Source organism: Sciurus carolinensis, chromosome 15 (assembly GCF_902686445.1).
Source record: "Sciurus carolinensis chromosome 15, mSciCar1.2, whole genome shotgun sequence".
In the NCBI taxonomy this organism is placed as follows: Eukaryota; Metazoa; Chordata; class Mammalia; order Rodentia; family Sciuridae; genus Sciurus; species Sciurus carolinensis.
In genome coordinates, this window is record NC_062227.1 from 25,986,368 (window position 1) to 26,014,324 (window position 27,957).

At 39.8% G+C, this 27,957-nt stretch overlaps 1 protein-coding gene and 1 long non-coding RNA gene across 27 annotated transcripts in view; one reads left to right on the forward strand and one right to left on the reverse strand.

The window, feature by feature from the left end:
- Positions 1-27,957, forward strand: part of Epb41l3 (erythrocyte membrane protein band 4.1 like 3) — a 173,103-nt gene that overhangs the window by 19,565 nt on the left and 125,581 nt on the right. The window contains exon 1 of one of the 26 annotated variants that reach the window (XM_047525960.1): positions 11,775-12,015. The exons of the other annotated variants lie outside the window; for them this stretch is intronic. The gene's annotated coding sequence lies outside the window, so the exon portion shown is untranslated. Of the gene's footprint in view, positions 1-11,774; positions 12,016-27,957 lie in introns of those variants that run through there. 26 annotated transcript variants of the gene reach the window in all.
- On the reverse strand, positions 7,197-13,084 carry LOC124965223 (uncharacterized). Its single transcript, XR_007105129.1, has 3 exons — positions 12,870-13,084; positions 11,257-11,365; positions 7,197-7,326 (listed from the first exon to the last, which is right to left on the reverse strand). It is a non-coding gene; the product is annotated as an uncharacterized LOC124965223 (long non-coding RNA).

Sequence of the window (27,957 nt, forward strand, 5' to 3'; positions counted from 1 at the left end):
TGAAAGAAGACGGTGGATCACTGAATAAAACCTTAATGCAGACCACATGGAAAGACAACACAGGCTTCGAGCCTGAAATGATAGAATCTAGAATTCATCTTCCGTGGGCATGCCAAGTACAATAAAAAGAAGTGAGCCATTTCATGGGAGTATGTGGGATGAGAGTGATGTGTGAGAACAGAGGCTGGCTTGCAACTTCTTTTCCTTCACCAGCCTCTCTGAAAAGGATTCACTCCTCAATTATTGCCAAATCCTTATAGATATCACCATGGCAACCATTGATATGAAAACTAATATTAGCCTGGACATTTCTGCTTCAGATGATCTGACATTTTCCACTGCTGTGGTCATTGCCATTGTGCACATGAGCAAAGACAGCCCTGCTCAGATCAGGTCACATTTTATTTTGTCCTGAGAAGATAAGTGCTCATCATCTCCCTGCTGTGATGGAATGTCCCAGGGGCCCATGCAGAGCAGTGGCTCCACCACTCTTTCCTCTTATCTCTGGGTGGGTGGTGGAAGAGCAACCCTGCTGGTGTCACCTAGGTTGGTTCAGGAGTGAGGATTGGGAGCTTTTTAGCGTGGTTTTGCCCAAATCAGATCCATCGCTGGATGGAAGCAATATGCAGGAATCGCCTCTTGTCCCTGGTTTTGCTTTCTGTAGTTACCTGCTGTCAGCAAGAAGGGCGAGCATAATATAATTATAATAAGATATTTTCATAAAGTGAGACCATATCTATAATACTATATATTGTTATGATTCTATTTTATCATTAGTTATTGTTCTTAATCTGTTACTGTGCCTAATTCACAAATTAAACTTTATCATAGATATGTAGGGAAAACATAGTCTATATAGGGTTTAGTACTATCTGAACTTTTGGGCATCCATTGAGGTCTTAGCACATATCTCCCACAGTTAAGGGAGGATTACCATATGTCACATATCTACATATATATTTTTATCATGCATTGATCACTCCCTCTTATGTTTGGTTTTCCCCTCCGAATTTCCTCCTTGTGTCTTATTTCAATCCTGGGCAGTCTAGCTCTTCAATTCTGAACCTATTCCTCTAGTCACCTTCCTCACAGAGTCCCATAATTTGCACTCCCTGATGCTCTTTTCATTCTTCTATTCAATAAATCTGGATCGAATGCCTTTGTGTTAATCATCTTTTCATCACTGTGACAAAATACTGAGATAAATAACTTAAAGGAGGAAAGATTTATTTTGGCTTATGGTTTCAGAGGTGTCAGTGCACAAACGGCTGGCTCTGCTGCTTTGGGATCTGTGGTGAGACAGAACATCCTGGTGGGAACACTTGGTAAAGCAAAGTTTATCCCCTCATGGTGGCTAGGAAGCAAAGAGAGAGAGAGAAGGGGCTAAAGTCATCCTATTCCTTTAAGGGCACACACCCAAAGACCTAACTTCCTCCCACTAGGCCCCATCTTTTAAAGAACCACCACTCTCAGTAGTGCCATTAGATGGGGACTGAGCCTTTGATACATTAGCCCTTGGTGGACACTTAGGGTCTAAATCATAACACCTCTCCTTTGCCAGGTACTGCTCTAGGTGACTGGGATACCTGGAGAATAGGAGGCCCCTGCCTTTGTGAGATCGACATCATCAAACATAATAAGAGACATTAAACATACTAAATGAGGAAATGTTATGGTTTGTTAGGCAACAAGAAAAAGATTCAAATAGGGTAAGGGGGTAGGAGTGCCTGGTGTATAAACAAGCTTTCTATCACTATAAAAAAACACCTGAGATATTCAACTTACAAAGAGAAAAAACTCACTTTGGCTCACAGTTTTGGAGGTTTCAGTTCATTGTCAGTTGCCCCTGTTGCTTTTGGACCTGTGGTTAGTCAGAACATCATGGCAGGAGCATGTAGCAGAGTAACCTCATGGCCTGGAAGTGAAAAAGAGAAAGAAAAAGGGATTTACAATCCCTTTTAAAGTTATGCTTCTAGTAACCTGAAGATCTCCCATTCTGTCCCACCTCTTAGAGGTTCCACCTCCTAACACCACCAAATCTGAGACCAAGCCTTTACCACACAGACCTTTGGGTAAATGGGGTAGGCCTCTTGGAACATTGACTGGTAAGCAAACACTGGAGGCAGGTGAGGGCCTTAGCATATCAGAGAGAATAGCTGGTACAAAAGCGGAAGGTGGGAGTATACCTGGCTTATCTGAGGAACAGCAAGGAGACCACAGCCTCCAGAGTGAGACAGCAGAATGTGGTTGGTAGGTGCAGTCAGGATGGAGTGATTGAATAGGGTAATGGCAGACAATGCAGGTCTTGGAGGCCTTTGGGGACTTTGAACAAATGAGTGATGTGGTCTGGTTTATGTTTTACTAAACTCACAATATCTTCTGTTTGGAGAACAACTCTAAGGGTCCCAGGATAATAGCAGAGATGAATGTGTAGAGGTACCATGATGTAGTTATCCCAGAGCCTGAAAACCCTGGGGAAACGCTGCTAGAGCCAATTCATAAAATGTTCATGTTCTGTTTAGACACAATTTCCCTCAGACTCCTCCGATTTTTCAAATATTAACAAAGTATATGCCAGAACCTTGTATCATTCATCACCTAAAATAATGAGTGCTCATGAGTATCTTCTCCACATCACACAGGAACTTGGAATAAAACCATGGATGATATTTCTTTTTCTTTTGGATGTTTGAAGAGTTGGTGAAATTCTAGTCTTGATATTTTGTGTGCTATGAGTTCTTTATGCCAATTGTGAAATATGCCAGCATTTTATTGACACATTACTATGAAATGGGCAGCCAGGAACAGTAATAGGTTTTCCCTAGTGTGAGCACCAACAAATCTGATGGCAGACACTGCCAAAGCACGCCCAGTGAGTGCTCCAAAATGCCTTGCTTCAATAGAGGTGGGACGTGTATGTTTAATCTAGTAGCTTCTATCAGGTACTACAAGTAATCTCTTAAAAATAAAATTAAGTACCTCCTATTAATGTTTATTTTTATGACATCCCTCTTCTGAGATATTATTTTTTTCTTTTTTCAGGATTTTAAAAATTGACACATAATATCTATACATGTTTATGGAGCCTAGTGTGATAACTTGATACATGTATATGATGTATAATGATCAGAGTAACCAGCATTTCCATCTCCTCCAACATTTATCATCTCTATATGCTGGGTACCTTTGGACTACTCTAGTTGTTTTGAAACCCACAAAAATTCCTGTATACCATAGTCACCCTACTGTGTTAAAGAGCACCAAATTCCTTGAACCTAATTGTATTTAGGTACTCATTAGCCAGGTTCTCTATCCCACCTCCTTCCCATCCTTTCCAGCCTCTATTGACTTCTATTCTACTCTTTTCTTCTAGCAGTTCAACTTCTTTTTAGCTTCACATATGAGAACATGCAGTATTTTTCTTCCGTGCCTGGCTTATGTCACTTAACATAATGGTTCTCCAGTGCTATCCTTTTTGCAGCCAGTTGCTGAATAGAATTCCACTGTGTAGTGTGTGTGTGTGTGTGTGTGTTACACAAATATAATTTTCTGTGTTTATCAGCCAACAGAAACCTTGGTTGATTCCATATCTTGGTTATTGTGAACAGTGCACAATAAACATGAATGTGCAGGTATCTCTTTGGTATAATGATTTTTGAGGAATTCTTAATATTGTATTTTAGTCTCTTATTACTCCTGTTTATCAACTCTGCCAACACATACAAATCACTTGGGAAGATGTTAGATATACCGTTTCCTGGGTCCCACTACCCAGAGGTTTTGAGCTAATATCAAGTATAGAGTGATAATGCCATATATGTATTCAGGGTGTAATAATCAAATCAGGGTAAACATCAAGTACCAGTATTTTACATTTTTTTAAATTTAAACTTCTAATTATGTGTTTTAGTTAGCTTTTGTGTTGCTGTTACCAAAATACCTGATAAGAAGAACTTAGAGGAGGGAAGGTTTATTTGGGGCTCATGGTTTCAGTGGTCTCAGTCTATAGATGGCTGATTCTATTGTTCTGGGCCCAAGCTAAAGCAGCAAGCACATTATGAGGGAAGGCCCAGGGGAGGAAAGCTGCTCAGCTCATAGTGGGGTCAGGAAGTAGAGGGTGGGGGGAAGGGCTGCAGGAAAAATAACCCTTCCAACCCTTCTGGGGCATACTTCCAGTGACCCACCTCCTCCAGCCAGACCCCGACCTGCCTACAGTTACCACCCAGTCATTCCATTCAAACTGTGACACACTGATTAGGTTATAGTTCTCACAATCCAATCATTTTACCTTTGAATATTCCTGCATTAATAGGAGCTTCTGGGGGACACCTTATATCCAAGTCATAACATTGTGAAATAATTCCAATGTACCCAATGTATAAAGAATTCACAAACCCACATGTACCTATCTCCTAGCCATGATAATTAACTTCAGCTAATGCTTTTTATTTATTTGGGAAACACTATTAAAACTTCGAAACCAAGACTTAGAATACCTTTTTTAAAAAACTGCTACATTTATTTTTTCTTTCTTTTTTTATTAGAGCTTTATAGTTATACATAGTTGTTAGGTTTATCCCAACAAAATCATACATGCATGGAATTCAATTTTAGTCATGATCCCTCCCCCCTTTCCCCCCGTCCTCTACTCTGCTAGACTTCCTTTCATTCATCCATTTATTTGTATTTGATTGACTCTTTATCCCTGGAGTATATTTATAAATGCATATAACATGATTTTAGCTACTGTTTTTAAAAATCACACCCAAGTGATTCTTCTAATGCTAAGCCATGGTTGAGAATGGAAAGAATATTTCAAGTGATACTGATATTGACAAAAGTCGATTCTAAAACATTATCTAATATTCTGTCCATGAGGCCACAATGGCACTCATGAGAATGTAACATGGCACATGTATGTTTTTTGCTCCATTAGACAGAGGCACAATTTGGAAACAGGCATCGTGACACCCAGGAAAAATTCAGAGAAAAGCTTAGTGGTTTTTCCATTCCAGATATTTATACTTTGACTCAAAAAACAATATCATGTCTGGCTACCTACGTTAACTCAATAAAGCCTAGCTCAGAGGTAAAGAAAGGTCAGATGAGAAAAGGGTAGGACACAAAATAGATTAGAGTTGATGAATCAGAGAAGACATCTTTCTGGAGAAGAGGTGGTATAGACTATCAGGAGATTTATGAAGAAAATGCACTGAACTAGTGCCAAATCTTATCTCAATCCATAATAGAGAACTTTTGTAGGATATTCAAAAAACAAATAAATGCATGAGTACCTTCTTAAAGTCCACATTGGAGTTGTTACCTCAAATAGTGTAGAATCAGGGATGCCCTAGTTCCCGAGTGACAAACTCTTGGAAAACAATTTCATTTAGAGTTTGACAGCACTTTATGGCTGACTTTGCCAGAATGCCTTCTGGATAGAGGAATCTTTTCTAGAGCACAGATGTTGTCTGGTATTATCTCTTTGAACATTACAGCTACAGAGTCCACTGCTCATAACACAGAGTGGCCCACATTAGAATGGCAGCTCTCTTTTACTGAGCTGAAATCTCATTCTTTTATGCCACTTCAATGAATGAAGATATTTCTAATGCCCCCCCATTCCCTATGTTGCCTCAAATACATATAAATATAAAACTCAAATTTCTTGTGCTTTTAGGTTTCATCAACCATAAAATCAAAATAATCTTACAAATTGATGTGAAAAATATAAGACCTATATAACATCACCAAATTATTAATTCAACAGGATTACTTATATAAACAAAATTCCTCATGTTGTGTTTAAGGGTGGGAAGGTGTAACCTTTGCTCAATTTATTTAATTTGGTTCACTAGTTAGTACAGAAATGTCTTTTTTCCTTAGTTATGTTATACCAAAGGGTATTAATTTTGTTAAAGTCTCTATTTCATGGGTTTAGGATAGTCAGTTCAAATTTAACCCAAAATGCCAGGAATTAGTTCCATTTTAATGAGACATCCCTTGGCAACATTGTGAAGATGTTTTGTGTGCCTAGGAATTAAGGTCAGAGTTGTACTGGTACTGCAATCTTCAATAAATGGGCATCTAATGCAATTATTGTTGGAACCAGGAACAGAACAATCTTTCAATGTTATTTATTACTATACTTACTGCTAATGAACTGCTGTTGCAGACTGATGCATACAACAGCAGAATCCAAGCAATAACTCTTCTGCAAAATCTGCACTGACTGTTGGGGTGTAGACTCTCTTCAATTCAGGCACCTGGGTGTCCCAGTGAGGCTTTTATGATACCACTTTTTTTTTTTCTGTTCTAGCTTCTATGAACCACTGTCTGTGTAGCCTTTGTCACCTGTGGGATTGCTAATGTCATCTGGCCATCTAGATCAGTGGCTCTCAAAAGTCAGTGGGAATTGTAATCATCTGGGGAGCTTGCTCTTTGGACCCCATCCCAGACCTTCTGATTTGTTTAGTCTGGGGCTGGATTCATAAATTTGCATTATTAACAAGCACTCTGATATAAATGATGTGAATATGTGTATCACCTTCTAAATTTATTATTGACATATGTAACTTAGTAAACTTCAGGTCACCTCGTTTGAGAAACTCCAGTATTCTTCTCCAATCTGTTACCTGTAAATGAGTCATCTTCGGATATTCAGACAAATCCCTAATAACATTTTGAACTGCTACAGCTGGTTTTAAAATAGCTTTGACCTATTAAACAAATTTATTTCAAGGGACACAGACATTCTAGATGATGTTTTCATTGATTTCCAGACCATTCTGGAAGCTGTAGACTCCAATGCAATCCCATTTTCGGGTTGTATCCATGCTGGCAAATACACATCATGGGACCACTGGAAAGCGGGGAAAAGGTGCTGGAAAACAGGCATCAAATTAAAAAGCAAGGCCGACCACTTTTTTTTTTCTTGGAGTAGTTATTGCTGTGAACTTCTTACTCTATAAAGTTAACTGTCCATTCATCAACTGAAGGGCATCTAGGTTGGTTCCACAATCTGGCTATGTAAACGTAAAAAAAAAATAAATGATAAATAATGAAGAAACAAATGGCCTAATTACAGATGGACAGAAACTGATCATGTTTGTAATTAATGGAAACTAATGTAAATATATTCAAAATAAAGTTGGAGATTATAATTGGTAAAAAAAAAAAAAAAAAAAAAAAAAGTTAACTGTCATGTGTTTGCCTAAAGAGGGCAATGTAAACCTGGAGATGGCACCAGGAAGTTCATAAGCCAGGCTTCTGAACGTGTCTTCCTACTTACTCATTCTTTCTTCCTTGGTTAATTCTTGTTGATAGCTGTTGGAATGAAATACAATAGCTGATTAGGATTATTTACAACATGGAGAGGCTCACTGGCATTTATTTTATGTCTTTTTTGGGAGAAGTGATTAAAATGTTAAGTATCTTGGCATAAACCAGCAGCAGTCATCTGTTTGGGACTTGAATTTAATATTTCAGATTACCAACTCCATTTCTTTCATATTTTACCATGCATATAAAATTCCCCAATATAAAATATTCTTAATGGATTTTTATGTTATTTGGGATTTGAACTAAATAAAACTACAGATGACCAAACCCCATTATATGACCAAACCCCATTATTCATATTTACTGTTCCAGTCTTTGTATTATATATATATAAAATCCCCAAATAGAAAACATTCTTAATGTGCTAGGTATGGTGGCACATGCCTGTAATCCCAGCAACTCAGGAGGCTGAGGCAGCAGGGTCACAGGTTCAAAATTAACCTCAGCAACTTAGTGAGACCCTGTCTCAAAATAAAAAATAAAAAGGGCTGGGGATATAACTCAGTGGTAAAGCACTCTTGGGTTCAATCCCCAGTACCCCCCCCCCAATATTCTTAATGGATCTCATTTTTATTTAAGGGAAGAATAGAATTATTGAGCATTTCAACTTTATAAACAATTGAGCATTACAATAACCCTCATGATTTTATTGTTAGAAATTATTCAATTTAAAAATGCCCAGGCCTATTTCTAAAATACACTTGAAATGGAGAATATATTAAAAAAAGGATGTTTTAATATAATGAAAGACATGTAATAATAATTGGCCCCACTTTTATGGCTATTATTATAAGAGTATAAAAAGAAAGGAGGCAAATACAAAATTCTGATGAATGGGAATGACTTTTCTTGATGGTGTGTTAACATCTTGCTCCTGCTCATGTACATGGTTTTGTACATTGTGTGCTGCATTTGTACTGATCAGTGGCTTTTTATTTCATTTTGCATCTGTAGTTTGCCTGTATGTAGACCCCTGAAGTGGTGTACACACAACCAGAATGAAGACAGCATCTGGAAGTCTTAATGAGCTATAAACTTAACACTATTCTTAGAATCTAGAAACTCTTAAATGAATTTTTATTTCAGAAGGATAAGCTTGTTGCTTTTGAATTATGCATTCATCCCTGAATTTCTCTTATTTATGGTCTCCAATAATGCTGCGGCTGAGTCGTTGTGCACCGATTTCAAGGATTTGATATGCAATTCTTGTGCCTGACATTATTCTGAGCATAAAATCAGCTTCAACTAGTTACTGCAAGTGTTGTTAACATTTTAGTAAGGCAGCAGCTGAGGTTGAACAAATGAGGACAAATGAGTGTATATGCTTAGAAAAGTAACATTTGTAGCGTTTGGTCAAGCTTCAGTATTCCTTCAATCCTCATATTTGGGGGAAATTTCAGATGGATTCACAGGTCAGATTTTCTATCATTTCTTCCTGGAATCTTGTCCATGATGCTGATAACATGGCTGTCATACAACCTGCAAATTCTGTCTCTTGTTCCCTTGGTTATCATGTTGGTGTTGTCCTTGCTGTTCAGGAGGCAGAATCCCAGTGAGTCAGTATTCTGTTGATGTTTGTGGTTGGATGGAGGTTCATAGGGGATCCTGATTCTTCAGTGTTGCAGGGTAGGTTTGCACACATTACCTGAAGAAAGCTGCACCCATTTTGCTGTACTGTGACTAGAAGTTAGAATGGCTTATTGGCTTTCAGTGCAGCAATTATAGAAAGGCCAGAAATAGAATTCGTGTGCTGTAGAGTAAGCCTGAGTATAGTGGTGGAAACCAGAATGGGCATCTTAAGACCTACAACTGGAGTAATGGATTCTTTCCCCATTTCTTGTGGATTATTTCAACATTTGCATAACATTCCAGTCATTGTCTGTATATCCTTAACTAGGAATCTGAAGAACTGAGCTCTTGTCCCAAATCAGCACTAACTTTGGGACTGTGTGAAAGATATTCCCTGGACCCAAGAACTACTTTTTCTGTAACTGATTGAAAAAGCACAGTGAGTTTTGCACTGACAAGCATAAAGACTTATCTGGGTTCTAAATAAGTTTCTTTGTGATAGAGGATGTAGGGAAAAGTTAGACCTCCAGGAAAGAAAGCAAATCTAATTGTATCACCACCATGCTTTTACTTTGTTAATTCCTTTTTCCTTCAAGATCTCTAATCCCAGCAGCTTGGGAGGCTGAGGCAGGAGGATCCTGAGTTCAAAGCCAGTTTCAGCAACAGCAAAGCACTAGAAAGCTCAGTGAGATCCTGTCTCTACATACAATACAAAATAGGGGCTGGGGATGTGGCTCAGTGGTCCAGTGGCCCTGAGTTCAGTCCCTGGTACTGCCCCCCCTCAAAAAAAACCCAAACTGAAAACAAAAACAAATGAAGATCTCATTATTTTTTATGCTAATGAGAATTTGGGTTTTCATTATTGCTTTTATTCAGCAGATATTAAGACATGATATGTCTTACAGTTTTATAGATCCCTAATATTATTGAAACATATGGAACTTTAAAACTAGTCCATTATTTTCTTTCTATATGAGAAAACTGAACCCTAAAGAAAAGTTCAGTGTAGTTCATTATTCAATGTCCATTCATTGGTTTAGCAAAAATAAGTGTGTGACTTGCAATGTACCCAGTAAGGCACTGTGGGGAGACAGAGATGACGAAGAGGGGCTCCTACATGATGTTAACAAGGTAGAATGAAGAGAGCACTGTTTCAGAGATGCAAGTCAGTTACTGAGGAAGGTAGGTATACCTGCTTGTATGTCATGTGTTTGGCATACAATTTTCTCTACATCTGTGCTAGGAAAAACAAACACAAAAGAATAGTGGAGAGCCTTGGTCAAGCCCGAAGAGTTTCATAATAATTATTTCCCAGATTTACTATGAAACTATGCAGTAGCTCTATTTTTACACCAATTTTTGAACTCAAGAACTATTATGATAACCAGCTAGGTATTTCTCACTTTTGAAATAGAATACTTAGTATGCTAACATTTTTTTCCCTAGAAAAAAGTCATTCATATACTCTCACTGACGTTTATCACCACAGAGATTAAGATTCGTGAGTCATAGAGAGAACAGTTTGCTTGCAATTAAAAAAAATAACAAAAATACTGCAATAAAATGAATGAAAGTATGAACTTTGTATTTATTGTAAACAATATGGTGTGTTCAAGTCCACTTTCAAAGGAGTGCATCGGTCCCACAAAAAGGACAATCTTCATTCACAGATCTTGCATGCAACACATACACCATCACATTGTGCATATATGATATGTATGTCTTTAACATTCACATATGAGGTTTCTTGATAGAAGACCAAATAGGTGGCCCTCCAATATATCCAATATTTGGAATTCACTTTTATTTATCTATCACTTGAAAGAGAGTCTAGGACTTTACTACCTCTGGCACTTGCCTCAGTGCCAGTCTCTTCCCAACCTGGTATTTGCCCAATACCAATTCTAGACTTTGAAATACCCTCAGATTACTTTCTTAATAAATGACTTTCTCACTCAATATTTCCTGAATATTGTCTTTACATAACATGTCTTCTACAGAATGCAGTTCCCTAAACTCTATAGCAACATAGTAAGGATAATTTTCCAAACTTCTCCACCATAGAAGCTGACAATTCTTCCAATCCAGGGCAAGGTAATCAAATGCCACCTCCCTCTTCTACTGAAGCTTCCTTATCTTAGAACCCCAGGCCAAATCTCCCCTTCTTCTCAGGGCTGGCTGAAAGATCAACCCACTCATCTCTGCCAGAGGCATTTATTCTTGCATCACATCTTTGGCACCCATTGGTAAATGCAATATTTTTGTGAATCCCTCTGTCATTCCTTATTGTCTCTGAGCTTGCCAAGGGGTGACTGGGTGGTTTGTAAAGGGCTTAAAAATTCTTACATAAATATGCCTTGGTTACGTGGTTAAAGACGACGTGAGATGACCAGGAGCAGGAATTACTTCTTTCACCTACAAGTCAGAGTGTGATTCCCCTTCTTTCTTTGCATTTCTGCAGAAAGATGAGTAACTGAGTTGGATGGAATAGCTGAGTCGCTAACAGACCAGAAACCTCCTTTTATCAAGCTTTAATTCAAGTCTTATCTGTTAACATTTCTGGAGCACACAACCTGTGCAAGACACATCCAATTTGAATTTTAAAAGGAAAAAAAGTACTGCAGTCCCTAAGCCAATAAATAACTCACCTGAAGGTCAAGAATACCCTTCCCTTCTTTCTCACAAGGGGTGTCTGGGAGGGTGAGAGAAGGGGACATAGAGGCCCAGCAGTTACCTAAGTGGAAATGCAAAGGCTAAGGCTATTGGCGACTGTCTCCAGGCGTTGTCCCCTGAGCCTGACGCTGCGCCAGGACGGAGGAGGCTGTTCCAATGTAACTGTCCTGAAGTACTGCGGTGGCCCCCTCCCCCGCGCCTGAGAGCGAAGTGGGGACGAGGTTGGCTTTCTTTGCACCCTGTCTGGGCGTGGGCCCCGACGCAGCTCCGCGGAGCCTCGGTGTCTCCTGCAAGGGGGGCGGGGGGAGCCGCGGCGAGCAGCCCTGGGCTGCGGCTTCCTCCCCACGCCGTCTCCTGCGCACCGCCGACCAGGACGCGAGCCAGAGCCTGGTCCCCACGCCGCAGCGTGCCCGGCCTTCCAGCAGACCCCAGGTAACTTTTCTGCCTCCCACAGAGGGGGGATTCGAAGGGGGTCTCCGGTTTCCGAGGTGCGGAAGACCAACCGGAGGTTGGGGGAGAGGCGCACTGAGCTGTGGGGCTGACGCGTGGCTCCGGAGCCGCGCGGCCGCGCGAATTGGGGGAGCCCAGCGCGCAGCGAGGTCCGGGTGCCCCCCTGTTGCCCGCCCCGGGACCCCCGCCGGGCTGAGCTTCCAGTGCACTGCGCCCGGCTCCCGGGGACTTGCCAGCTCCACCGGGCGCGCTGCAGCATCGCCTGGGCCGGCGCGCGAAGCCTGCGCCCGGCCTCCGGCCTGGGGGCCTCCCTCAGAGCCCTGGCCGAAAGGGGCGACTCTGTCCCCGCGTCCTTTCTCTGCCAATTTGCGCAAATCCCCCTTTCGGGGCGCCATGTTTTAAGTTGCCCCTTGGGGTGGGGGCGAGAGCTAGGGAACGAGCCCTCCCCACAGGGAAGTGCGGAGGGCGGGGGGCGACACTGCGGCGCCGCCCTGGGCGGGTGGCCCTCTGCGGGAGGGGCCCTGCGCCCAGCGCCCAGCGACTGCGGGCTAGTCCCGGGTGCAGGCGCTGGCTGGCGCGGCGTGGGGCCGGTAAGGTGCGCTGGGCACAAAGCATCCCGGCTCCACAGCGGAGCTGACCGCTTTTATGTAACTTGCTTCTTCCCCAAACTGGGGCAGCGTCCCCGGTCGGCCGCGGGAGCACAGCCTGGCAGTGGGGGAGGAAGAGGGAAGCTTCAGAACGAGGTTTCTTCGGGTCTGGGCACCTGCGGGCCTCCTAACCCCTGCCGCCTCCCCGCGGGCAGGCCCGGCCCAGGGGCGCGGCAGGGTGCTGCTCACCTGGCGCCCGCTGCGCTGCGAGCAGCCTTGGGAGGTGTCTACGAAGGCGACTCTGCGGCGGTGGGGGTGGGGAGGCCCCGGCTTGGGACCGCTGGAGTCGGGGTCTCAGCCAATTCGGACTGATGTTTCCTGGCTTTTGCAGTAGGGGCTCCTTTCTTGGGTTTCCTCTAATCTCGTCCTACTTCTTCCTTACCCTTTCTCTCCCCCCACCTCTCACCCCCGCGCCAAGTTCATGGCTTCTGCAATGCGGTGGGTGTGGTTACCTAGTAAATTGTAACTGGTCCTTTGCGGTGGGGGGGGCCTTCTTTCCCTTTCCCAGATTTAGGGATCTGGAGTTTACTAGGGGTCCTTCCTGCCTTTGCAGGCCAGGGTTAAAGTTGGGAAGAGATTGTTGCAGAACAAATAGAATGATAAAGAAAACATGTGGTATTAATTACGTGTGGAGGCTGGACTGGGAAATCCTAAGAGGGCCTGGCAGTCCTGCTAATGCAGTGCTTCCATTACGTGTTTAAGTTGGTGTTTCAGCTTTTTTACTTTAGTCTTGCGGAATTGCTTTTGCAGATATCCTTCCCGTCCTTCTTTTTGGCCCATTTTAGGGTCTCTGAGGCGACCAGGTGTGCTGGAGTTTCTCTCAGTAGCATTAACTTCCCAAACAGAGTAGTCAAGTCAAATGCTAAAAACCATTCCTTTTGAAATTTGCATTGAGATTTAAAATCTCAAGGAAACAAAATGTTAAAACTTTGCGTATATCTGGGAGCCATGAACATAGCACCAATTACAACAAAGGATCACATCAAAGCCTAGTGAATGCTGGGCCCTGGGAGGTGATTTATATCTCGGCTCAGTGAAGGTATTTATTTTTTAAAAAGCATGTTAACTTTGGCATCAAACTTTTAAAACTTTAGTTGGAGTAACAAAGCTATTATGAGAGGAAAACAATTCTAGATTAGAGAAACATGACTTTAATGTGTTAATTTGCCAGGCACTGATTTAAAAAAAGCTGAATGCTAAATACTGTCTCTGCATTATGATTTTCTGATGGTTTAGAAAAGAAAAATAATTAGGTGCATAAGTTACTTCCTAAAGTTTATCTAGCTAGTACATTTAAGTCACTTTTGCAAAACAAAATGTGTTTTGTAAATGATTTATCAGTATCAAGAGTAACTACTTTAGTTCATAAACCCTTTATAGGTGAAGGAGTTAGGAGCTATAGGTCAAGGGTCAGCAACTCAGTGAAATATTTACATTTAATTTTTAAGTCATTCCTTTTGCATGACTGTGATTTAGGTTAAAAGCAATTTGTGTCAGTTCTTGCCTGGAGCTTGGATTTGGGCCAATGATGATTTGGGTCAAAATACAGGATCAGGATTTTTTTTAAACTTGATCAGATGCAAATATTTGCATATATATTGCTTTTAAAAACTGATTCATCAAATGCTTTAAGAAGCAACCTAACTAGAAGAGAGGCAACTGTCCATGTCCTGAGATAGATGATATTGTCATCATTTTGTGACTTTTTTCTGAATTTACCATATATTGGATTAAGTGTGGCAGGAACTTTCTGTACAAGTGTTTTCTCCTTTGTTGTAGAATGTGCATTTATCTTTTAAGTTAGTGCTTTTAAAAAGTCCCAAAATTAACAAATTAGAATTCATGTCCTCACTAGTAATATGGAATCCTAAGAGTAGAGTGAAACATAACGTGTTTTCTTTCTTTGAGAATTTGACTAAAATAGGTTTCTTAAGTAGTATACCCTGGTCATCTTTGCGTCTCATAATCTTTTCCAAGTACCCCACCACAATTTTCCCCTTTGAATGTCTGCTTTCTTATGGAGCATAGATTCACCACTGAAAACCATGAATCAAATTTATCTTTAGCATCACTTCATTTAGAGAGAACCTTAATGGTGCAATTGCAGCTTCTATTTCTTTCAAAAGGCTTGCTTGCTGCTAATTTGTTGGAAATTCATCAGACACATTGGGCTCCTGGAGGATTTTGCTGTCATTTGATTTGCCCTGACTGTGTAGAATTATGTGCTCAGAAGCAAGGACTGGAGCAGTGAAGTCATTGTCCTGCTTGGTGTTGTGACATCACTGTGGCTTAGAGGAAACAAGGGTGGGGCAGGCAAAACCAGACTGTCTGAAGCATCTTGCTGGCTTTAACTTTGCCTGATGAATGAATGAGACTCTTCTCATTGAACTGCGCCACAAGGTATTGTTTGGAGAATTGGACCAGAGGAGTGAAAATAAGACTGCATGGGAGAATGTGTCTCAAAGATCAAGGAAGAAGGGGTTTTTGGTCAAACAGCAGCAATTATTGAATACTCCTTTTGTGAATGAAAATACCATAATTTTAAAAATTATCTAAAGAAACTGAATGAGTCAATATTTTTAATAATGCATTGACTTGATCTGTTTCTTACTCTTCTTTGCACCAAAATAGGATTCTTGCTAAATTTTTGGTTTAGATTAAAAGTATGTGGTCTGTTTAAAGGTACAGTTCATTTTCTGGGTAAGCAGTGTTCTTTCTCATTTGTTTTTAAGTGATATGCTTGCAGTTGGTAATGGGTAAAAAATTTTAAAGCTAGAAATTTCACAAGTGTAGAGATAGCTGCAGTAATTTGTGGTAATGGATTTCCATTTAAATTTTTGTTTTTTTGCTAATTATTTTATAATTTGGCATTTTAATCCTCATTTAGATTTCTAGTGCAGAGATGATCTGAGACATGTTTCACCCAAATTAGTGTTGCATAAACTGTAAGACTGAAATTCTGAAACTATGAAGTACATTTGATGTTTTGATTTCTGAATTTAATGCAATATAAGCATAAAAAAATGAGGATCCACAGAGTAGTTGCGTATGTTCATTGTCTTTTCTGTATCTTATGTCTAAAATGATTGTCAGTTTTTTATGTGGAGTTTATTACATATATGAGAGCTCAGGGAAGATTTACTAAACTGTGTTGCTAGAAGACAGTAGGAAGAGAGGAAAAAAAAAAAATGGGAAGGATGGTGGAAGTAGAGAAGTTGAAATTAGGTACCAGAACTGTGATCTCTTGGTTGAAATGTCTTGGGTACTGCATTTTTAGACCTTGAGATGATTGGTTAAATTGCACACTTTAGGATTGTAGGCTTCTATTAGCACCAAACCTCTAATTCTTTTGTAATTTGCAGTATAGGGAAAAAGCTGACAATTTAATTTTCAGATTGCTGACATTGTGAGGCATTGTTCTTATAGCGGTTCCTTACAAGCTAAAAGGAATTGGATAAGAGGGGAGAGACAGAAAGGTCTGTATTAGACGTAGAAAACAAATGCAATATTTTACCTGCCTCCTGTGATTTTTTTTTTTCTTCCAGTTGCACTGGGTGAGTGCCTGATGTGGGTGGGAACTTACTTCTCTTTAGCTTTTGTCCCCAAACCAAGCAGACGTTGAAACCCCTAAAGTAGTGAGTAAATATTTATGGAACTGAATAAAAAATGAAGCCATTTGTGACTTATGGTGCACTTTAGGAAAAAAAAAATGGGAAGGCTCAATAAGCACTGTGGTGTATGTAAAAATGAGAATTACCATGCTCATGTATGCAGTCATTATTTTTAATAATAGGATCCTCTTCATAGGGAGTTTGCTTCCTCTGTAACTCCAATTGTGTAAGTTCTAGAGTTTTTACCATATCAGAGAAGAGAATACTGCAGGTATTAAAAGGAAAAAGAAAAGAAAAGCATGGTTTCTTTGAGGGGAGTACTGCAGGGGGTTCTGCTTCCTCTCCTACCAGCTCTAATTGGTATCAGGGAAGACATCAATGTGGGGGAATACTCAAAGAGGAGGAGAGGAAGCAGATGGGAGGGCGACAAAAGCTGAAATGGATTAGTGCTAGAAGATGGTATTGATCCTAGCATTGAACTACAAAGAGAAAAAACTCTTTTCTGTTGTAGATCTCTCTTTGGGGGCTTTTTTTGTACCTATGGCTTTACATTCTCAAATAGTGAGTTTCTGTGTAGTTTATTTGGGCCTCAGATTTCATCATTTTTAAAACAAACTTATTTTCCCCACATTTAATGACTCAGGTTGGGATGTGTTTTACAAGGCCATCAGCCCTGTGGCCTAGAAAAAGCTGATAATCTAATTTATTTGATTGTGAATGTGTATCAAAAATTGGAGATTGGATATCAACTGATTGGAAGAAAATCCTGAAGACAGTAATTGAGCACTCTTAAGAAATAATGTGGGCTGGAGATGTAGCTCAGTGGCCAAGCACTTACCTAGCATGCATGAGGCTGTGAGTTCAACCCCAGTACCACCAAAAAAAAAAAAGAAAGAAAGAAATAGGGACACAGAAGATGGTAACATGTGCAAAAGCGTAAAGAACAATAACTCCAAGCGGACATCCATTTTGCGGGGGTTGGATTCTGTATGTGTGAAAAATTTTAGGAACACCTAGACCATTTGATTTCTTTATATTTTCCTTATGTATGCATTGAGTATCTAAATAAGTCTAGAAGTTCTTTGAATAAGTAGAAAATTAAAATTCTGATCTTTAAAAAAGATCTATGAGTCATAGCTGAATTGGCCGAGTGCTGCATCACATGATGTTATCTCTTACAACCAATGATGTCATGCCTTTCATGAAATATGGTTTGTCACTTTTATGAAATATGGTAGCTTTCTGTCACTGTGACATAGCTGAGCTAATCAACTTAAAAAGTAGAAAAGTTTATCTGATCTCACAGTTGGAGGTTTCTGTCCATGGTCATTGGCCTGTCGCTTTTGGGCTTGTGGTGAGGCAGATATCAAGGCCCCAGCAGCGACAAAGCTGCTCACCTCCTGACTACTAGGAAGCTACAGGGCAGGGAGGGGCAGGGTACCAAATTCCCCTTCAAAGCTAGAACTCCCCCAGTGAACTGACTTCCTCCAATTAGACCCCACCTCTTAAAGGTTCCATCACCTCCCAGTAATGCCACAGGCGGGGGACCCTACCTTTTTAACATATGGACCTATAATATCCATATTGCAGCACTTAGTTGTGCTAGCTTTCAAAAAATGATTTATAATATTGAGTGTTTATTTACAGGGTCCATTGTCTGTATTAGTAATTATGTTTCCTAAATGTCTCATTTTATAGAAGAAATATGTTGAGCTGTCTTCATTTGTTATTTTGGCCTTTGGTAGCTGGATTTTGATAGAGATTAGGCCTTGAGAAGACATTCTGGATAGGGCATGCCAGAAGTCAGGAGGCCTACCATGAGCTGGAAGGTAGCCTTTATGCTGGGGAGTAGTGGGAGGTGATTTAAGGAGGGGGTCTGGACCTGAGTGGAAGGTTTGGGGATATTTTGCACTTCACTAGATAGTGAGGAGCCTTTGAAAGTGGTTGGCTGCAGAAGAAAAATGTTTATCTAGTGATAAATGTAGGAATCACAAAGTTAGGAATGTAGAGACAGATGGTCTTTAGTTAATGGACTAATCCAAAATTTTTCAGAAATTGAATGTTAACAGTTTTTCCTCTCAGTGATTGATATTTTGGCAATTCACCCTATATATTTTTTGTCATAGTATTTAGTGAAGATTATTAACTTTTGGACTGTGAGAGGTACAAAATGAGATATAATGGAAGGTAACGTTTTCCTTTTTATTTGTGCTTTCAGTTAAAATACCTTCATTATTTCAGTTAAAAATAATGCACATTCATTTTACAATATATTCTGACAGTATTGAAGAAATAAAAAGAAGAAATTCCATTTGGAAATATATACTGTCAATATTTTTGATAAATATCTTTCCAAAGCTACCTGTCTGAAAGTGTAACCTATTATAGTGGATCTTAACATCAAATTAATCTGGGCTGGGCTGCTGGACTCGTTGTGCAATAAGTATATAATGTGTGTCAGGTCTCTTCACTTCTTAGAGTTTGTTCATTTATAAAAGTTCATAATGCATGAGGATTAAATATGCAATAACACAAACACTATACACAGCACCTGGTTTATCATGTCTGGTAAGTAGCAATAACATTATTTTGCATATATAGAGAGATTCATGGATGGATGCATAATATTTTCATGGTTTGACTTCTGTCTTAAATATTACTATGCACCATTTTCTTTTTTATGTAACCCTATGCCCAGGAAAACTTTTTCATGTATGTGAATCTATACCCACATCATTATGCTTAATAGCAAATAAACATTTTTGTCTAGTCCTGTACAGTTCTGGTAAAGGATCATTACCTTCATCTAATGATCATTTGAAGGCTTGTCATCTCGCCCTGCCTCCTCCTGCTACTCACTTCTGCCCTTTCATCATTCTCTTCTAGCACATGCATCAGAAGGCTTGTGATAAACAGGACACTGAGCACAATTAAAATCTCTGAGGATAATTATGTACCTCTCTGTGGTGTGTGAACATTTGCTTTTGACATTCTGAACAATCAGACTTTTCACCATTTCTGATTTCTTCCTTGGAATTTTAATGTTGTCGCTTCCTAGTAGGTTGCTTCACACCCAGCCCCACCTATCCTGAATTCCCAGTGTACCATCATTCCAGTGTGCCTCCAGATATGCCCCAAGGCGCAGTACCTGAACTAGACTCCTCTGAGGCAAGACATTCTGAGTGTTATAAGCTGTCAGCCTCAGGGCACAGATTTCACCCAAAGTCTCCAGGGATATGGGACGCTGTGTTGTTATTTACAAGTTCAAGGGGCTGACTGATTTTGGGTTTGATTGGATCCCAGTCTTGTGTTCCCCACGTTTGCCCAGTTGAAGACAGGTTCTGATCCTGAAGGTGTGCTGCCTGGAATGTACTCCCAGGCTTCTTTTAACTTCTATTAAGGAGCCTGTAAACTCAAGGCCAGGCCTGAGAGTTGTCTGCTTTGATGCAATTTATATCTAACATTACTTACATCACAAAGATGTAGAAAAAGTGTTTGGCAGTTTCCTCATAGAGAATTATTCTCAATGAATTTTCGTGTACTTTTCGTGATAGTCATTTTTCCTGTCTCTGTGAATATGTGCCTAAGATAATCAGCTTGTTGGAAGGAAGGATTTATTTGGGCTCATGGTTTCTGAGCTTTCACTCCATGGCTGCTTGGCCCTGGTGCTTTTGGGCCTGTAGTGAGGCAGCACATCATGGCAGCAGTGTGTGGTGGAAGAAAACTGCTTACCTCATGGTAGCTGGAAAATGAAATAATAGACAGGAAGGGCGCCACATCCCTATAGCCCCAGTGACCTAGGCCCTACCTTCCCATAGTACCCCAGGCTGGTGACCAAGCCTTGAGCATATGGAGCTTTGGGGATCTTTTAAGACTCAAACTGTAACAACTTTATACTGTTATTTGGGAGTAAGTGTAGACTTGGGAAAATAGAGTTGACTTATTTGTCTTTGGAATTCTTGAAATGTAGATAGCAGTAATTCATGGGGAGCAGCCACGTTGTAAAATAAAAAGAACATGATGAGCTACAAAAGACACAGATTGGAACATCTGCTAACCTTGAGCTAGTTAGCTCTGGGTGGCTCACTCCATTTCTCTGGGCAAGGGTCCCCAGCTGTGACATGGTGATGGTGCTGCCTGAAATGAGATCTATATTTTAAACATCTAGGTTATGAGTAATGAGAGTAGGCACATGTTTTCCCATTTTAGCTAATATATATTGTTTATTTTATTTGCTTGTTACTAGGGACCAGTGTTAAGAATTTTGAGAACCTAAAGGTGTCCCTCAAAGAGAGTATAGAATATTCTGTGGCATTCTATCACAAATCCCATAATTCAAAAGATGATTCTCGACGGGAATGGGTAAATGTGAAACTCAAAACAACAATTATAGAGGTTTGCAAAGAATGAGACACAATGCTCTTCAAATTTTCATGTGCTCTTGCAAGCACAAGGCCCTGGGTTCGATCCCCGGTACCACAAAAAAAAAAAAAAAAAAAAAAGGGACAAATTTTCATGTGCAACAGACTTTCGTGGGGAGTTTGTTAAGGAGGAATTTATAGCGATTCATCCACAGACTCTCATTTAATAGGTCTGGAGCTGTATCTAGGCAGCCTTTGTCCAATAGTTAGTTCAGTGGCATCTGATGCAAGTGGGCTCTGGACCACATTTTGAACTAAAAGATTAAACTCTTTTCTTAACGACTCTTTAGCTTATTAACTTTTGTCAGATAAGCATTTAATCTGGAAAGATGATGCACCATAAATAATTAATACTAATATTTGAGAAAATGCTTAGCATAGGGCAAAGAGCCCTGGCCTTGGGCTCAGAATGCCTGGGTTTCATTATGGTAATTCTAGCACTTGCAATTTTTGTTGCCCTAGGAAATTATGTCAAATTTAAAAGGTTAAGGAAACAGGGTAAAAGGCTAGTTTTCTTATCTATTAAATAGGGATGATAGTAATTATGGAGCTGAATGGTCAGGAGGATTAACATACAATCAAAGTGAAAATACATGGCTCTTCATCTGTCTTGCAGTTGGGGTTAATTTTCTTTCATTGTGATTGAAAAAGGAGTTAAGTGACAGTGAAGAAGGGATGTCTCTCTGAGTAAATAATTCTCTTGTTCAAAATCATAATGAACTATTTAGGTCTCACAGATACTCTCAAGGTATTATGAAGTTCTTATACATATGAAACTTAAACTTTGTTTTCTTTATAGGTATTACTGTATTTAGTGATATTGACACATGGTGAGTGATCAGATTGCAATGTAGTTTATGTTAATTAGCATTTTATGTACTGTATGCATATTCAAGAAGGACACACATACTCACATAAGCCACATACAGGGGCAGCAAAATAAAAGTCACTGTATGGCATATTTAGATTGCACTGGTTTCTTAGAATTCAAAGGTGAATTCAAGAGGCTATAGTTGCCAATCAGCCTTAAGGACCTTAAGATTTTTTGATAACGTGTCACCTTCTTGGTGTAAACTCAGCTAGCCAGTACGTTATCACCCATCTTCAGGCCACAGTGATGATTCCCCTCATTGAACTGTCTATAGGTATCATCAAACATGCAAAATTGAAGCTAAGTGTGCTAAGAGTCTTTAGCACTGAGACCAAGATATGTGGGAAGATCTTTCGTAAAGTGTAGAATATACACACACATACACACATATATATAAATTTTATGATTTTTTTTCCACTCATTTTCTGGTTATCTATTCTGCTGCAACATTTACTAATTGTTTCTGTTTACCTTCAGACCTGTTACTTTTACATGTTCTTATTTATCAGTTGGATTTCAACTTGGTGATTTCCTTCCCCAAGGCTTCTCCTGGCTGGGATTATAAAATCTCTTATTTGGTCATATTAGTGTATGTAAGAGCCTGTATTACTAGTTCAAAGACAGGCCCCTTGGCTTCTTATCTCCGTGGATGCTTTGCTGTACCCACAAACTGAATGCAGATAAGCCTCAGAATTATCTCCAAATGACTCTAGTTCAAGTATCTCTCAACCTAAAGAAACAAGCAACACAAAACAAACCAACCCATCTTTTGAATCAGCTTCCACTTCAAGGTTATTGCGAATGCTGCATCTCAGCTCTTGGCTGTGAGCCAAAGTTTTTGAAATTATGATTTGTCCAGGCAGGAGACTCTTTGACCACACTGACAGAATTAAAAGATTCACCAAAGTGTACTTAAATACATATTCACACTGAAAAGACTGATGACACATACCAGGACACTTTGAGCCTTTCTGAATTGTTTCTTTCTTTGTTCCTTGATCTGCTAATTTGTTTGTTCCACAAACACTTAGGGAATACTGATTCCTTGCTCAGTCCTAGGATTGCAACAATGAACAGGGCAAATCAAGCTCTGTTCTTCTAGAATCTGTATTTTAAACAAAAGGGCCAGCAAATACAATTTCAAATAGCAGTGAGTGCTCTGAGTAGCATCAGGTCCCAGTGACTTTGGGTGTAGAAGGCTTCTTTGGATACTGTCATTCTGGGATGTTTCTAACTATTCCTCTTGGCCCCTCTACTCTGCCAGTGTGATGTCAGTTCTAGATTGTAAGTGGTACCTGACAGGGACTGTGTTTGAACCTGGTACAGTACCTTATGCAGAGCCGTCTCTCCTTAACTGCTAAATAAATAGCTCTGATTTGCTACTCTTCTTTCTTGGCTTGACTTTCTTAGCTTGGCTTTCCTAGTGATAGTATTTTGACTTAAAATGTGTACTCTTTACATGTGTAAATTTAATTGCTTCTGTGGTTCCTTCCATTCAGGTGTGGTCTTCTGAAGCGTTAGGAGCCATTCCTGATAGAATTGTTTTCCATAGTTTTTGCCTAAATTTGAATTCATAGTTTTATAATCTTTCTCTTTAAGAAGGTACTCCAAATGTGTAAAATCTTCAGTGCTTACAAAACCTTCCTCTGTCCCTGATCCTAAAACACATGAACCTGCCTGTTTGTGAATTTTGACTGCATTTTATTAAAATCAGGATTCAGAATTTGACATTATACTAACTTGTGTTCTTTTGAAGTATCTGCTGGGCACATGACACATCCATAGGCTTGGATTTATGTGTGACCTGGCTAATAAACATATATTCATCTGTAAATGTGCAGAGTGGCCCCTTTTGAAAATTATTATTTTGAAAATAATAATTTTGGGGTCTTTGGGGATGTCTTTGCTTGCTTTCCTGTCCTACTCCTGTAGTCAGCGCTTTCGTTCATTCTAACCATGGGGTGTATCCTGAGTGCGTATGAAGTGCCAGCTCTGCACAGTCACTGAGCTGGATGGAACAGCAGTGCCCATCCTCCTGGGTTTTCTGCCACCCTGGCACAGAGATACTTACTTGCCTCCTTAGCTGTTGCGGTTCACAGGGACAAGTGCTGCAATAGGGAAGCCAAGGCACTTCAGCTTAATGATGATGGAGAATCGGAATCATCAAAATAGGAAGTTAATTAAAACTGTGGAAGATGTGGTCACCAAAGAGAGGACAGTATAAAAAGAGTGTGCAAGGATGAAAGAGGTCCCAGGGAAATGTGATTGCGGAGGAAGCAATGCCTAGATCCTCCAGGGTTCAGTTGATCTTGACCTCTGGCTCCTCCCTCTGACCTTGGCAGTGCTCCCTGACCAAGAGCTTAGAGCAGCAGCACTGGATTTCCAAGTAGGTGCACTGATTCTTCCACATCGTCTCCAACCCCCTTTTTCTAAGGGCAGCCACCAGGAGTGGACTTCCTAGAGAAATCTGGAAGTGAAGCTCTAGTGCACCAGCAGGGATACTTGCAAGCTCACTGAGAAACCAGATGCTGCTCTCTTTACCTGACAGAGGAGAGGCAAAAATATATTTATATTTTTAAAAAGAGGATGTCAGTTTTATCCACCATGTTTTGTTTTGTAAAGGAGTTGGTCACTGAAAATACTGACCTTCTAGGTAGAAAAGGGGCTGTATTTAAAATTGTGACAGGAGGCTCGACTTAAAGCACCAAATATGAATTTGCTATGTTTTCTTTCAGGCAACCCTTTTCTGTAGATCTTAGGGGCACTTATGTGCAGTTTTAGAGTTGCCAGAGGAGTCATGGCCACTCTTCAATTCCCTTAATATACTCTTATTCTCCTTCTGAAAATGAAAATGATTCTATCAGTGGCAGAATATTCTTTATCTTGGCTGAACAGAAATATTGGTGTTGATCTGCCCATGACTCAAAGATCAGCATCGGTTGGACCCAAGGGTGAATATCTAAGAAACCAGGGATGCTAAGATAAGAGTGAGGATTCTTTTTGTCGTTGTTGTTTGTTCTAATTAGTTATCTTTTTGAAAAACAGTATGAAACAGTTCTGATAACACAAAAAAGTTGAATGGGAATGTAATGACCACTTCCATACTTCAACATCCAGCTCAAGGAAACATTACCCCAATTGCCAAATCTCCCACATTCCCCTCCAAACCTGTGCATGCCTTCCTTCCTCCTTCAAGTAGCCATTCTTCTGAATTTGTTTATTGTAACCATAGATTTCCTTTTCAGGTCACTATATGTAGCATCATTATATTATTTGCAATATTGTTTTTAATGCTTCAGAATCTTTAATAATACTGTGTATCCCTCTGTAGCTTGCTCTTTTGTTTGACAATGTGGCAGATTCGCGTAAACTGCTGTGTGTTGATATGTGTAGTACTCAGGGTGTATTTCTTAGTGGTGAAGCCTGGGCACGTTAATCAAGGTCATGGCTTCCTCACTGACCCTTGACTGGATCATGCAGAGGCCTTGGACTTGTGACCCTCAACCTGGAACATTCTCCCCCAGTTTATTTACACAGCTGCTCACTCCCTTAGCTCCCACAATCCTTTGCTTGTTAGGGAAGCTGGCACATATTCCCTTCTCACTTCTCCCACTCCTTCCTAACACAGCCTAGGTCCCTTCCTTGATTACTTCCCGCTTATGACTACATATTATACTTATTGTGTCTCCTTCAACCAGATTATCAGATTCGTGGACACAGGGTCACTGCCATAGAACCCCCAGCACTTAGAACCGTGTGTGGCACTTAATAGTTGCTTACTAAATATTCATTTCTTTTTATTTGCATTTATTCATAAACGAGTTGTTGTTTTGCATGGCCTCTATTGCTGAGCTACACTCCCAGCCTTCAATAATATTTAAATGAGGGAGGAGTTTTAAATATAATGTTAAACAGTCCCATAAACTTATGAAGGAACATTCCAGATCAGTCTTTAATATTTTACTTGGCTGATAATGATTTCGCTAAAAATGATTAACATTGACTTAAATTGTATGTAAGTATAACCTTAAAACGTGAGACACCCTGATGAGAGGAGCTTGGCTGTCTGCCTACAGGACCCTCTCAGGGATTGGTGCAGGTCAGACCAGGTCCTTATTCCACTGAGCAGGGAGTGTGGCCATGCTTCCCTGGGTGACAGTTGTGCCCAGTCATTTTCAATTAACTTGGACGTGGGATTCTTTATGCTTGTTAGAGTAGAGTAATTTCTCCCTCCCTAAGAATTAACACTTTCACATTGCTAATACTTTCTCTGATATACCATCTGGCTTTCCCCTTTCGATCTCTTCCAATTTTAGCACAGTTGAAGGTAAACAGATTTTTTTTTTTCCTTACCAATGAATATTCCATTGTCTCATCATTTGGAAACTAATTTGTACCCTTCTAATTTTCACTCTCTGTATTTTAGCACTGGGAAAATCAAAGTGCAGTTGGTATTTAATGCTGAGTTCTTCAGTTAAGCACCAAGTAGATAAGGGAGAGTTTGATTAGGTGTGCATTCTAATTAAAGAAAAAAGAATGCTGATTTTTTTTTTTTTTTTTTTTTGGTCTGGACCACTATAGATTATTCTGAAGTATAAAGATTGGTATTTGCATTTTCCTGTCAGTAAAGTGATTTGTAACTTAGTTTTGAAGAATTTCTTATCCTAAAGAAAGTTCTTGTTACTGTCTTTTTTTAAATTTCTTTCTAGGAAATTAAAATTTTCTCTAAATCTACGTTTCATATGTAGTTTTCAGGAGGGCAGAAGTCTGGAATTTCTCTTCTAGATCCAGTTTCTTAGTGCATGTTGGTAAAATCACATGCTTTCTATTCATTGTTAAATTTGTATTCACTTGCATTTCTGCTTGATGCCAGTATTGTTCTTGAATGAAGTTCTGGGATTGGCAGGATGATTTCAATGTGTCTGGTTGATACGGGGAAGTCAATTGAGAGATAAATATGTCTGTTTTAGATATTCTGTATTAACTGGAGGTGTGGGAGGTATGAACTCTCCCTCATTGTTCCTTGTAAACTGATTCTGTGATGATCTGCATTTTTTTTTTTTGGTCTGGACCACTATAGATTATTCTGAAGTATAAAGATTGGTATTTGTGTTTTCCTGTCAGTAAAGTGATTTGTAACTTAGTTTTGAAGAATTTCTTATCCTAAAGAAAGTTCTTGTTACTGTCTGACCTGGAAATGCAGGTGCCCTGTCTCTTTGGCTCTGTGTATATTTGGTCTCACTGATTTTAGGGATTCTGTCTCATGCCTGGACCAGCAAGTATGATGTTTTGAAGCTCGTTTTTTTTTAAAGAGACTCCAATGACATAGGTAATTATTTTTATGGCTTTCTGTAAAATAGAATTGTTTGATAGAGCTCTCTTATTTCCTAGGGGTCTTATCTGCTACTGACAAGAGGGTGAGGCTGAAAAATGTTTCAGTAGAAATGCCAGCATCATCATCATCCTCATAAATGTTAAATAAGCATCCACAGTTCCTTCTGTAAAAGGCACCTTCTTAGATGGAGGTGCAGCATATAGTACCTTCAATAACGCTAATGCATATAGGGAGGTTTTTGAGTTGTAGAGAAGATACCAACTTAGATAGTCTCTAATAACTTAGGATTCAAGAGACCTTAACCCCCTAAAATCATTCTCAGATTTCTAAATTCTGAGAAGATATATGTAAATTGTTATTTCATGTTTTGTATTAGTACATATAACATATATAATAATCATACATGTAGATTTTATGTATATAATAACGTGTTAAAATCGATGTGTAAGGTTTAGATCAGATCTGCAATAAGTTTTCTTTCTAAATTATTAAAGGCTCACATTGAACCCCAGTTAAGTCACTTTTATTAATAGTGCCAGCCACAGGCAAGCTCAATGCCCCTTAATTTCATTGTCTTCTCCTGTAAAGTGTGGGTAGCCACATTAGCCTCGTTTTGTTTATGTGAAGTTTATGTGCATGTACAAAATGAAAATTGAGGTCAGGTTGACACTATTGTTTCTGGGTTAGTATTACTAATGCTTACAGAATTGGTTTCCAAATCCCAGGTCATGGATCCATGCTGAGCCATGTGAACCTTTTCCCAGAACTGTGGCCTTTCTCTTAGATAATTTCTCATTGCTTTGGTTGTCTGGGCCCACACTGACCTGCTCAGAGGACGTGAGATTGTATTTTAGCAAAGTGGAATTCCTGAGGTTGCCAGAGCTCCTTGTTTCCTGCAGATGACCAACAGAGATAGCCAAAAAATTTATTTCTTTTATAGTGAGAAAGCAGATGTTAACAGTATAGGGTCATGGTTAAGAGCCCAGCCAATTGCTAACTATATGACCAGAGGAAAGTTCAATAACATTTCTGTGCCTCA